The sequence below is a fragment of the Silurus aristotelis genome (assembly GCF_946808225.1).
Source record: "Silurus aristotelis genome assembly, chromosome: 9".
Lineage (NCBI taxonomy): Eukaryota > Metazoa > Chordata > Actinopteri > Siluriformes > Siluridae > Silurus > Silurus aristotelis.
Genome location: NC_139582.1, coordinates 19,845,018 through 19,856,251, shown reverse-complemented (window position 1 = coordinate 19,856,251; position 11,234 = coordinate 19,845,018). Strand labels below are relative to the sequence as shown.

Below are 11,234 nucleotides of genomic sequence, written 5' to 3'. Positions count from 1 at the left end.
ATTGCGGCGCACGAGACACCACATTCTCCTAAAACATTACATCACTATTACGACGAAAATGATAATCCTATTATTATTATTATTATTATTATTATTATTATTATTATTATTATTATTATTATTATTATTATTATTATTATTATTAAGCATATCGCATACAATAGAATTCCCAGATTTTGTGAATTGGTTCCAATTTCTACACTTTAATGTCTGAAGAAGAGGAAGAACAAGGATTCAATATCATAAAATAATAGACAAATGATATATAATAAATTCATAGATAATTAAATATAATGGATGTAGATCACAATGCCTTTGATACAGACTTTAATAGCTGGTCCATTACAAATGCACCATCATCATTATTATTATTATTATTATTATTATTATTATTATTATTATTATTATTATTATTATTATTATTATTAGTCTAATAATATACACACATACATCACAATATGAGTGGTGTGAAAAATGTATATATATATATATATATATATATATATATATATATATATATATATATATATATATATATATATATATATATATAAAATAACATCACAGTATTGATGGCAGCTCTAAATTCTTATGATCTTTCATGGTTTTTTCATGCACAGGAACAGAGTCGTAATAAGTGGGCCTAGCAGGAATGCAGGAATAGTAAATGTATGAGCATATGTTAGTAGAGAGCAGAGTCTCTCTCTCTCTCTCTCTCTCTCTCTCTCTCTCTCTCTCTCTCTCTCTCTCTCTCTCTATCTATCTCTCTCTCTATCTATCTATCTATCTATCTATCTATCTATCTATCTATCTATCTATCTATCTATCTATCTATCTATCTATCTATCTATCTATCTATCTATCTATCTATCTATCTATCTATCTTTATGTGCCTTCATTTTTAATGTGATTCTGCTCTTTTAGGGGGCGAGTAGAATCATCCCCATGAGAAGTTCTCACACAAGAACCTGTGGTTCTATTAAGTTTGCAACAACATTGACCCCTCTCTTCTGATCACACACACACACACACACACACACACACACACACACACACACACACACACACACACACACACACACACACACACAAAAAACCTCTATCCTTTTTTCTATCTGTTTAAATGAAATTATCAATGTGTATATATATATATATATATATATATATATATATATATATATATATATATATATATATATATATATATATATATATATATATATATATATATATATATATATATGCACATACCCATTTATGACAAACCAAAAAGCTGTTTGTGTAAAACAAATAATGCAATTGTAAAATATCACCCAACCCACACACACTACTGACTTTTGCTCTCTCTCTCTCTCTCTCTCTCTCTCTCTCTCTCTCTCTCTCTCTCTCTCTCTCTCTCTCTCTCTCTCTCTCTCTCTCTCTCTCTCTCTCTCTCTCTCTCTCTCCCTCTCTCTCTCTCTCCTTCTTTTTCTTCACCTCCTCACACTGAGGCTTGAATCAGTTTACCAAAAGGAAATAATTAGCTTTTAAAACAGTTAAAATATAATAATAATTTTAATAAAAAAGAAACCCATTGATTGTAACCCATTATTTATATAAACCAAAGATCTGATCACAGGCTGCATTTTATTCCATTTATATTATACGTAAAATATATATTACACAAATGTCCTCTCTATTACAACTAATTTTGTGAATTTTTTTCTTTACTTTTTTTTACTCGTAGCACCCCTCAGTATAAACCATTTACAGATCAACGCTACTAATTACAGTGAAGCTCATTTGCAGGTCGTCCCCCTGGGGAACTCTTAAAGAACCCCTGAAGAGTCAGTACACTCCATGTTTTGTGTTAAGTTGGCTGGTGTTTGAATGCTATGAGAGAAAAATGACAGTTTTATTTATTGGTCTTCTTTTTCTTCCTGTTCTGCAGGTTTGTTTGTTTGTCCGTCCGGATGTCTTTTATGTTTTGTGCATTTTATACAAATGAGAACTCATTCGGGTTTGTTTTATTAAAAAATGATTCAGTCCTGCCTCATGTCTCGCTGTGGCCTGACTTTTTTGACCACTTTTTCTTTTCTGAAAAAAAGCTGCACACCATCGTCACTCATATTCTCATGTAGAGACTGTGTGGGGGGGAAAGTGAGCAAAAACATTGTTGCTCGCTATTCTCCTAACATTAAATATCACCAGGACAATACTGTGGTCATCAAAACACGTGAAGGATCTCACACAACGTTCAGCAGTTAACCATTCAAGGGTGTAAGCAAGTCCTCTGTTTGTCCAAATGTCCATCTTGAGATGCTGGAAATGTGCCTCAGTTCTACTAGAATTCTACAAATAACAAATACACTAGATCCCAAAGTACACCCATTTCAGTGCTTGTGAGTGGAGATCTCTGTGGCTTCCTGTTGAACATCTGAAGTGTACCCACTTTTCTTCCGAGATCTTTTTATACTGTATCATATATGTACTCTATTATATAAAAATTACAAATATCTCAGACCCTAAAAGATGCATTTTTGTCGTTTATTTGATTCCTGGGAAATCTTAAGATGTTTATTTATTTATTTATTGGTATGTTTGTTTCTTTTGTTTTTTCTTTTTATTTGGTTAAATTCCAGACGTGACTGTGTTTGACGTGCAATTTGGAGGTTAGTGATATTCAATCCTTTTTTTCTTTTTTTTTCTTTCCAGGTAGTATATGTGCTGTATCATATCTAGGGAGAATAAATAATAATAATAATAATAATAATAATAATAATAATAATAATAATAATAATAATAATAATAAATTCATTAATGAATTAATAAATACTAGTAATAATAATGATAGAATGGACAAAATGTACAGTAAAATACTCTCAGGTAGATATATATGAATGTTTGGGTCTGTATGTGTGTATTTGTGTGTATCTGTGTGTGTCTATGCATTTGTGTCCTTGTTTGTGTGTATCTCTGTCTGTCTGTCTCTCTATGTCTATGTTTATATGTTTGTGTTTGTTTGTGTCCATGCTTATATGTTTGTGTGTGTGTATGTGTGTCTGTCTGCCTTTTCCACTTCCCCCTTTCTGTCTATGTTTTTGTGCCTCTGTGTGTTTGTGTGTGTGTGTCTCCATGTTTAAGTATGTGTGTATGTCTCTCTCTCTCTCTCTCTCTCTCTCTCTCTCTCTCTCTCTCTCTCTCTCTCTCTCTCTCTCTCTTTTCTCTCTCTTTCTATATGTGTGTGTGTGTGTGTGTGTGTGTGTGTGTGTGTGTGTGTGTGTGTGTGTGTGTGTGTGTGTGTTTGTGTGTACATATCTATGTGTAGGTTTATATGTAGGTTTATCTGTAGGTTTGTCTTAGTCTCTCTCCCCGTTTTAATTTATACGTTTGTGTGCTTGTGTGTGTTTGTGTCCATGTTTAAGAATTTGTCACTGTGAAGTGTGTGCGTGTGTGTGTGTGTGTGTGTGTGTGTGTGTGCGTGTGTGCGTGTCTAACCCTAACCCTATATACCATATATAACCACACAGTGTGTAATGCAGTAAAAATTATATTATATTATTTAGAATATAATATAAGCATCAACAATAATTCATCTAATTAATTAATGCTGTTGATTTTTAATTACACAACCACTCGTCCACTATGCCGGATTCCATCATGCCAATCGTTACGTCTTTCAATTCCTAAGTACAGTTCGAACTCCCCAAACTCGCCCAAGCCCAATCATTTCATCCTACTTTTTTTTCCCCCAAAGTGTAACTTTTACATTATATCAGCTTGTTTTCTAAGCACATCTAATGGGAAGGTAAGTCAACCCTTGATGTAACAATTCACTTAAAAGCTCTTTGCTGCGAGACCTCTTGTGTTATTGTCTGTAATTGCAAAGCACAACATAATTGTAATATTATTCTCCGTACTGCAGTATTCCATCATATCTGCGAGGAGATATTATCCTCCACCTCACTAATGATATGACAAAAAGGTTACGCGAGGGAAAGATAATAGGAGGGGAGAGATATAATAAGATAAGATTAGATTATGGAAGTGCACAAGAATAGATTGAAAAAAAGAGAGGACAAAAAAGAAAAAGGACGGATAATATTCCGCCGGAGATGCTCCGGTGTACAAATTTCAGACAGCTTTTTTGAGGGGGCCATCAAGATTCAGGGAGTAGCTATTATTCCACACATTAGCGCAGGCTGGCTAAAAGCTCTTATGCTTCAGAAGGGTCTTGGGGGTCTTCAGGAAAAAGGATGTGGCACTGAAAGTGGCCAATGTTTAAGGGACCCGTTGCACGAAAGGAAAAAAAAAAACACACACACACATCCACTTAACGTAACAATATGACATGATGTAAGACCGTGGGCCCGAATGTGTGAAAATGATATTGTAATGTGAGCCAGTGCCTGGACAAATTTGCTCAGGTGGAGGGTTTGGAGAACAGGTAGAAGGACACGCATGTTAAGAAAACGTGCTCTGAAATAAATGCTGAAGGAAAGGTAAGTTCTGCGAATCTGCGAATGCGAGGAGGGTTTTTTTTTGTGCATAAGTTCCAGTTATGAGCCTGGATCTGTGTTGAAAAATTCTCTGAAATATTAAGCAGGAGAGGAGAGTTTGCAGGACAGAAGAGAGCAGGACAAGAAAATGGGAGGAGAAAATAAAAAAAGGAAGGGTATAGGAACTATTCCTGTCACACCTGGTGAGCAGAAAAGCATTTCACGATACACTGTATAGTTGGACAGGGGTTTCTTTTAAAGGGGTTTTTGTTTGATGGCACTTTTTGGACACTTGAACAGTGCAGTGTCTAAATATTAATTTGAATGGAATTAATGACAATAACAGGAGAAGACTTAGAAGCCAAGATGAGAAGATGTGAAGGAAGATAGAAGACAAAATGAGGTGAGAGGACGAGACAAAGAAAGGGCAAAACCAGAGGAAAAACAAGAAGGCAAGATGTAAAGAAGACAGCAAGAAGGCAAGACAATAAGCATGATGCAAAAAAGATGAGAAGAAGATGACAAAAAGACAATTAGAAGAAGACGAGATGTGGTAAGAGAACAAGATGGACCAATGGCTAAATGAGCAGAAGATGAGAAGAAAGACAACAGGCCAAAACAAGGAGGCAAGGTGAGAGGATAAGATGAAAAGAGGGCAAAAAAATGCAGAAGTCAAAACGAAAGAGGAGAGGACAAAATAAGATGGTATGGCACAAAGAAGATGTGAAGAAGATAAGAAGATGGCAAGAAGACGATGAAAAGAAGACATGAGGGCAAAACGAGCAGAAGATAACAGGACAAAACAAGAAGGCAAAAGACGAGAAGAAAATGTAAAGGAAGATGAAAAGTCGACAAGACAACGATTAGAAGAAGACGAGATGGCAAGATCAGAAGAAGATGTGAAGATAACAAAATTTGATGAGAAGAAGACGAGACAAGATTAGAGGACAAGACAAAATTAGGACAAAATGAGAATGAAGACAGATAGACAAAAGGAGAAGAAGGCTAATATGATACATTTTAGGTCCAGAAGTCACAGTTTGTTATCTGTAAATGAATAATTATATATAGTTACGTAATAGAAAATAATAATTCGACATTATGGATAAGGATAAGTTGATGGATACGTTCTACAGGAACAAAAATGACACTCTTTTACAAACGTACATCTGAGAAAATGAAGCGAATCGGCGCCGTAAGACCTAGTGGCTCTGCTGGAATGTCAGAAAAATATATATTTGAAACCAGGGTCTAAAAATACATAACAACACACCATTGTCAGCTGTGATAAGCCGTGATAATCTTTTTGAATGAGTGAGCTACTGTGGCAAAATTGCACACATTGTCTCACAATCCCCTGTAGAGTCTGGCTGTTAAAGTCAGGGTTTGAGGCGAGTTGGCAGAGGGAAGAGAACCGGGTCTGGCCTCATGCCTGGGTGCCTGCAGGGCCCTACACAGGACCTACTGCTCCTTTGGCCTCCAGCTTGAACAGAGATCTTCAGACACCAGTGCAGTCAACTAAAGCCGCATGGTAAAGGAACAATCCTATCTGCCTTTTCTTTTTCCAATTATTTCTCAATCGAACAGAGCCAGCTTTGGGGAAGTGCTTTGTGTGTGTGTGTGTGTGTGTGTGTGTGTGTGTGTGTGTGTGTGTGTGTGTGTGTGTTTGGTTATGTTTGTGCTTATTCATTTTTCTTATTGTTTCCAATTGAAAATAAGAAAACATGAAAAGAGGCTTAAAATCGGTTCCTTTTTTTATCCTTGACCCTCACCAGAATAAGAAGTGTAAATTATTATTTTTTTTTTTATCAAATCTTATATAAAACACACACACAAACAGTATCAGCAGCTACACAGTGCCAGAATGGCATTAAAAAAAGTCTCTGACTTTGAGCACCGTTGCCAGATGGGCTTTTTTGTTTTTGGATAGGGTGCATACTTCAAAAACTCCTGATCTCTTGGGAGTCTCTTGGCTTTGCCCAGAGTGGTGAGAAAAACAAAAAACACAATGCAGCGAACGTCTTCTGCAGACGGAAATGCCTGGGCAATGAGAAAGATCGAAACAGAACGGCTGGACAGGTTTTAGCTACAAAGAAAGGCTAAAGAAACTCGAACTCCACAGCATTTTCATCAGTGGTGGATGAAGTACACAAACCATGCACTGGAGTAAGAGTTGAAAAACACTAGGTAAAATATGACTCCAGTAAACTTAAAAGTGTCCCTTTAAATTTTCATTTGAGTAAAAGTACAAAAGTATTTGCCTTTAAATGTACTTAAATATCCAAAGTACTATGATTTATCATGGCTATAATGTTCCTATTATCATTTTTTGATTGTTGGTTTGCGGCGTGCTTGACCAGTTAAGCATTTATCCAGTCATAAATAAAAAGAAACGACCGATTTCGCAAAATTTTGTTAAGTACAAAGATATTTGACTTTGAAATGTAGTAAAGTAAAAGTCCCCCCAAATGGAAATTCTTCAGTAAAGTACAGATACATGAAAAAGGTACTTACTGTAAGTACAGTAATGAATTACATTTAATCCATTACTGTCCACCACTGGTTTTCACTGGTTTTCACTGAAGCCACATTTAGCTGAGTGGTCATATGACATATGCGACAATTTATACAAAAACTACAGCTTGTATTTTAAAAAAGTGCTAAAAGGAACAATTTTCTTTAGGTCATAGTACATTTTTGTTAAAAGCATGGCATTAATTAGCTTTGTTTATATTATCTTAGTACAAGTTCAAAATGTGTGTGCGTGTGTGTGTGTGTGTGTGTGTGTGTGTGTGTGTGTGTGTGTGTGTGTGTGTGTGTGTGCATACGTGTTTATCCCCAACAAGGACCCTCACTAAGGTTATTATACAACACTGTTAGACCTTTCTTTTCCTGATGAAATAATCATGTGTGCCTACATTCTACTGTAAATAAAGAACCATAATCACACTTGCTCCATTTGCTTATTTTCATTTGCAAGTAGAACATGTTTTCCCAAATCCTGCCCAAAAAGACCATTTGCTCAAAAGAGATTCGTGCTAATAGCCTTTAGTTTTATTCAGGCTCACGTGGGTGCTCATTGTGAATCAATGAGTCTGTTTACTAATAAGACACCCAATGCTGGGTTGCCAATAACTGCAATATGGTGAAAAAAAGAGCCGTATTCATTTTATTGTTGATGAATACTTTTGTATTACTTAAGCCAAAGGAAAAAAAGGGAAAAATGAAATCTTCAACTCCACCAAGTACACATACAGAATAGCATCATCACACGCATAGGTATAAGTATTAATACTTTTTTCTGTCACTTATATTATTTTAAATACTTATAGTAAAATTGCAAACATAAATGTATTAATCAGTCAAGGGCATTCTAAAACATTTTGTTTAGCTCAGTTTTTTTCTGGTTAGCATCATGGTCAGTGTGTATTAATATATTTATAATAAAATAATATTTATATCATTGGAGAAAAGTAGTTTATACAATATTTAATATATACAGTTAATTACACTAGAATATATAATCAAAGTATACAGTAGGTTTACTGGCCGGCGCTATCTTGGGTTTTTTGTCTTGTTTTGTGTTGTCTTGTTGTCTTCTGTCTGTATTGTTTTTTGTCTGCACTGTTTGCACTGGGTTGCACTCGATGCACTTTACGTAGCTTGTGTTGTGTTGTAGCTCTATGTTTGTGTTTAGTGTAGCACCAGGGTTCTGAAGGAACGTTGTCTCATTTTTACTGTGTACTGTGTACCACTGTGTATAGTAGAAATGACAATAAAAGCCTCTTGACATGACTTGACTAGAAATCCGTGATAGCCTAAGACAGATAGTGGATGACTGTCATGACCAAGAACTGTCAAAAAGATTTTTGGATATTAAACAAATTCAGTCGCAAATCTCAGACTAGAATTAATCTAATTCACTCTTATAATAGACCAAACTAATCTATACTAGTCTAATCAATCCACAGACTAAACTACACTAGACTAAATTGATCCAATCCAATCTTATTTCACACTAGACTAAACTACACCAGAGTAATGCAATCCAATCCCATACTAGACTAGACTACTCAAAATTAATCATCTTCAATCTTACAATAGACTAGATTATTCCAATGCAATCCCAGGATAGACTAATGTCGACTAGACTAAGCCAATCCAATCCCACACTAGACTAAACTAGACTAGATTGATCCAGTCCAATCCCACACTAGACTAAAACAAGACCACATTATTAGAGTAGATTAATCACAAATTAGACAAGACTAGACTAATGTAGACTAGACTAATCTAATCGAATCTTACATTACATTAAACTGCACTAGATTAATCTAATCCAATAACACCCTAGACTAAATAGTTTAGATTAATCCAATCCAATCTTACACTAAATTAATGTCAACTAGACCAATCCAATCCAATCCCCATTATGGAAATCTGGTGTCACAACAGGCACAAAGAACAACATGGAGGACTAAGACTCCAGTTCATAAGACTTTTAAAAAAGGGAACAAAACAGATTAGAAAGAACAATTTAGAAAGAAATAAAAATATTCAGTCAAAATATGAATAATATACATATATTACAGGTTCAAGATTTATGTTATGTTAGATGTGTGTAAGGAGCAGGTTTGGAAGTGTGTGTAGTCATGAATAAAGCCATAAAAAATGTCTGCATGTGTTTGTGTGTGTGTGTTTAAGAGAGTATGTAAAGTATTGTGACATGCTGACATGTATTCTGCAATGCTTAGTCTATAGTACCTCATTCTGATCGTGTTGAGTATTTGTCCTGCTTCAGAGCATTTAGTTGTCCTGTGGGTCTGTGGAATCATGCCTCCCATCCTGCCCCTTTTACAGAACCCCCATCTTAAAAGGTTATTTATATCGTGATGATTTTATTTCACATTTTCATGTGTCTTAGCAGATCGAACAAATTTGCGGCTGTAAATTCAGCTCTGCACTGATCGCCATCTGTTTAGATATCAACATCTTGGTCCTCAGTAAAATTATCTTCTCCAAGCATTCCTCAGCATCATTATCATTCATAGCTGTGTTGCGGCTCATAATCAGCCATGAAAACTTGGGCCAATGCATTTATCACTTTTCATCTCCAACATTATAAGGTTTTTTTTATAGCTTGGGAAAAAAAATAATTCAGAGAAAATAATTTTTGGCCATCCATCCACCATATTAAGTACCCCACCTGCTGATGATTACCAGTAATGCTCAGTATTTTGCTGAGATGTACCTGGTAATTAAGCTTTGAAATGTCCTACGCTTAATTTACCTTGGTGGTGAGTGTGAATAGTGATTGGTCGAACAGGGCCTGACCTCTTTTGGAGCTTTCTGATTTGTTTACTTGCTCATTTGTACAAATGTATCACACACACACACACACACACACACACACACACACACACACACACACACACACACACACACACACACACACACACACAGTCTGGATGGTATCCCTTATAATTATATTGATTTTCCAGTATTTACACTTTGGTCATATAAAATGTGTTGTTTTCACCAAAGTTTTTCATCTACAGATATTTTACGTTTGTGGGTTGTCCTTTGTGCATGCGTCTGTCTGTTTATCTGTTCCTCCATCCTGGAGCCATGTATCCATCTGCTAAAATGCTCTTAAAATGGGTTAGAGTCAGGGTTAAGTGTTCGAAGGTTTTTTGGATTATTTAGATGTTATGGTAATTAATAGATAAACTGATTTGATTTTTGACTGGATCCCAACATGGCCATTAAAGCCACAGGAAGGTCAAATGGCCACAATTCTTAAATATATTAACAGTATTTAAGGGATATATATTTTAGTAAATTAGTAAATAATATTAGAAATAGACTAGACATGGCATAAAGTTGTTTTTACATAATGTTTTATTATACATTCATTCATTCATTCATTCATTGTCAATTATTACATCTCCACACATTTCCACTCATTTTTTAGGAGGGTATATTAATGCCATTACTTCATACTATATAGAAATTTAAATCAACTAATCAACTTTAATTAAATTGAGAAAAATACCAATCCCTTGGCTCTGTAAACAAGCTCTGTCCAAGCAAATAGGGGGCTGAAACGTTATCTCTCATAGAATGGCCTGCCAAGTCACCGCACATAAATCCTATTGAACTGCTCTGAGATGAACTGCAATTGCGAGAAAGAAATTTCCAACTAGTGAAGAACACCTTTGGCCAGTTTTAAAAAAGGCATTTCAAAAAGTATTTTGTCTGCTGTATGCAGAAACGAACTGTCCTATTGCCAAGAGTGCCAAGAATGTGTAAAGCTGTTAATTATGCAAAAGGAGGTTAAAAAAATAGGGTAAAACATCTGTACAATTATGAATTTGTTTGATCAAAGTACACAAAGCTTCATAGATCAGTGTATATATATATATACAGTGAGGAAAATAAGTATTTGAACACCCTGCTATTTTGCAAGTTCTCCCACTTAGAAATCATGGAGGGGTCTGAAATTGTTATCGTAGGTGCATGTCCACTGTGAGAGACATAATCTAAAAAAAAAAAAATCCAGAAATCACAATATATGATTTTTAAACTATTTATTTGTATGATACAGCTAGGTCCCCTGGTGGTCTAGTGGTTAAGATGCAGCGCTCCCACCGCTGCGACCCGGGTTCGATTCCCGGTCAGGGAACCATCCCCAGCCACTCTTAGTGCCGGTCCCAAGCCCGGATAAATTGGGGAGGGTTGCGTTAGGAAGGGCAT

The 11,234-nt window shown here is 35.5% G+C and overlaps 1 long non-coding RNA gene across 2 annotated transcripts in view; it reads left to right on the top strand.

The window, feature by feature from the left end:
* Positions 1–11,234, top strand: part of LOC310731142 — a 109,584-nt gene that overhangs the window by 947 nt on the left and 97,403 nt on the right. For both annotated transcript variants that reach the window (XR_014535069.1, XR_014535070.1), the window contains exon 2: positions 2,622–2,651. This is a non-coding gene — a long non-coding RNA (uncharacterized lncRNA). The remainder of the gene's footprint in view (positions 1–2,621; positions 2,652–11,234) is intronic.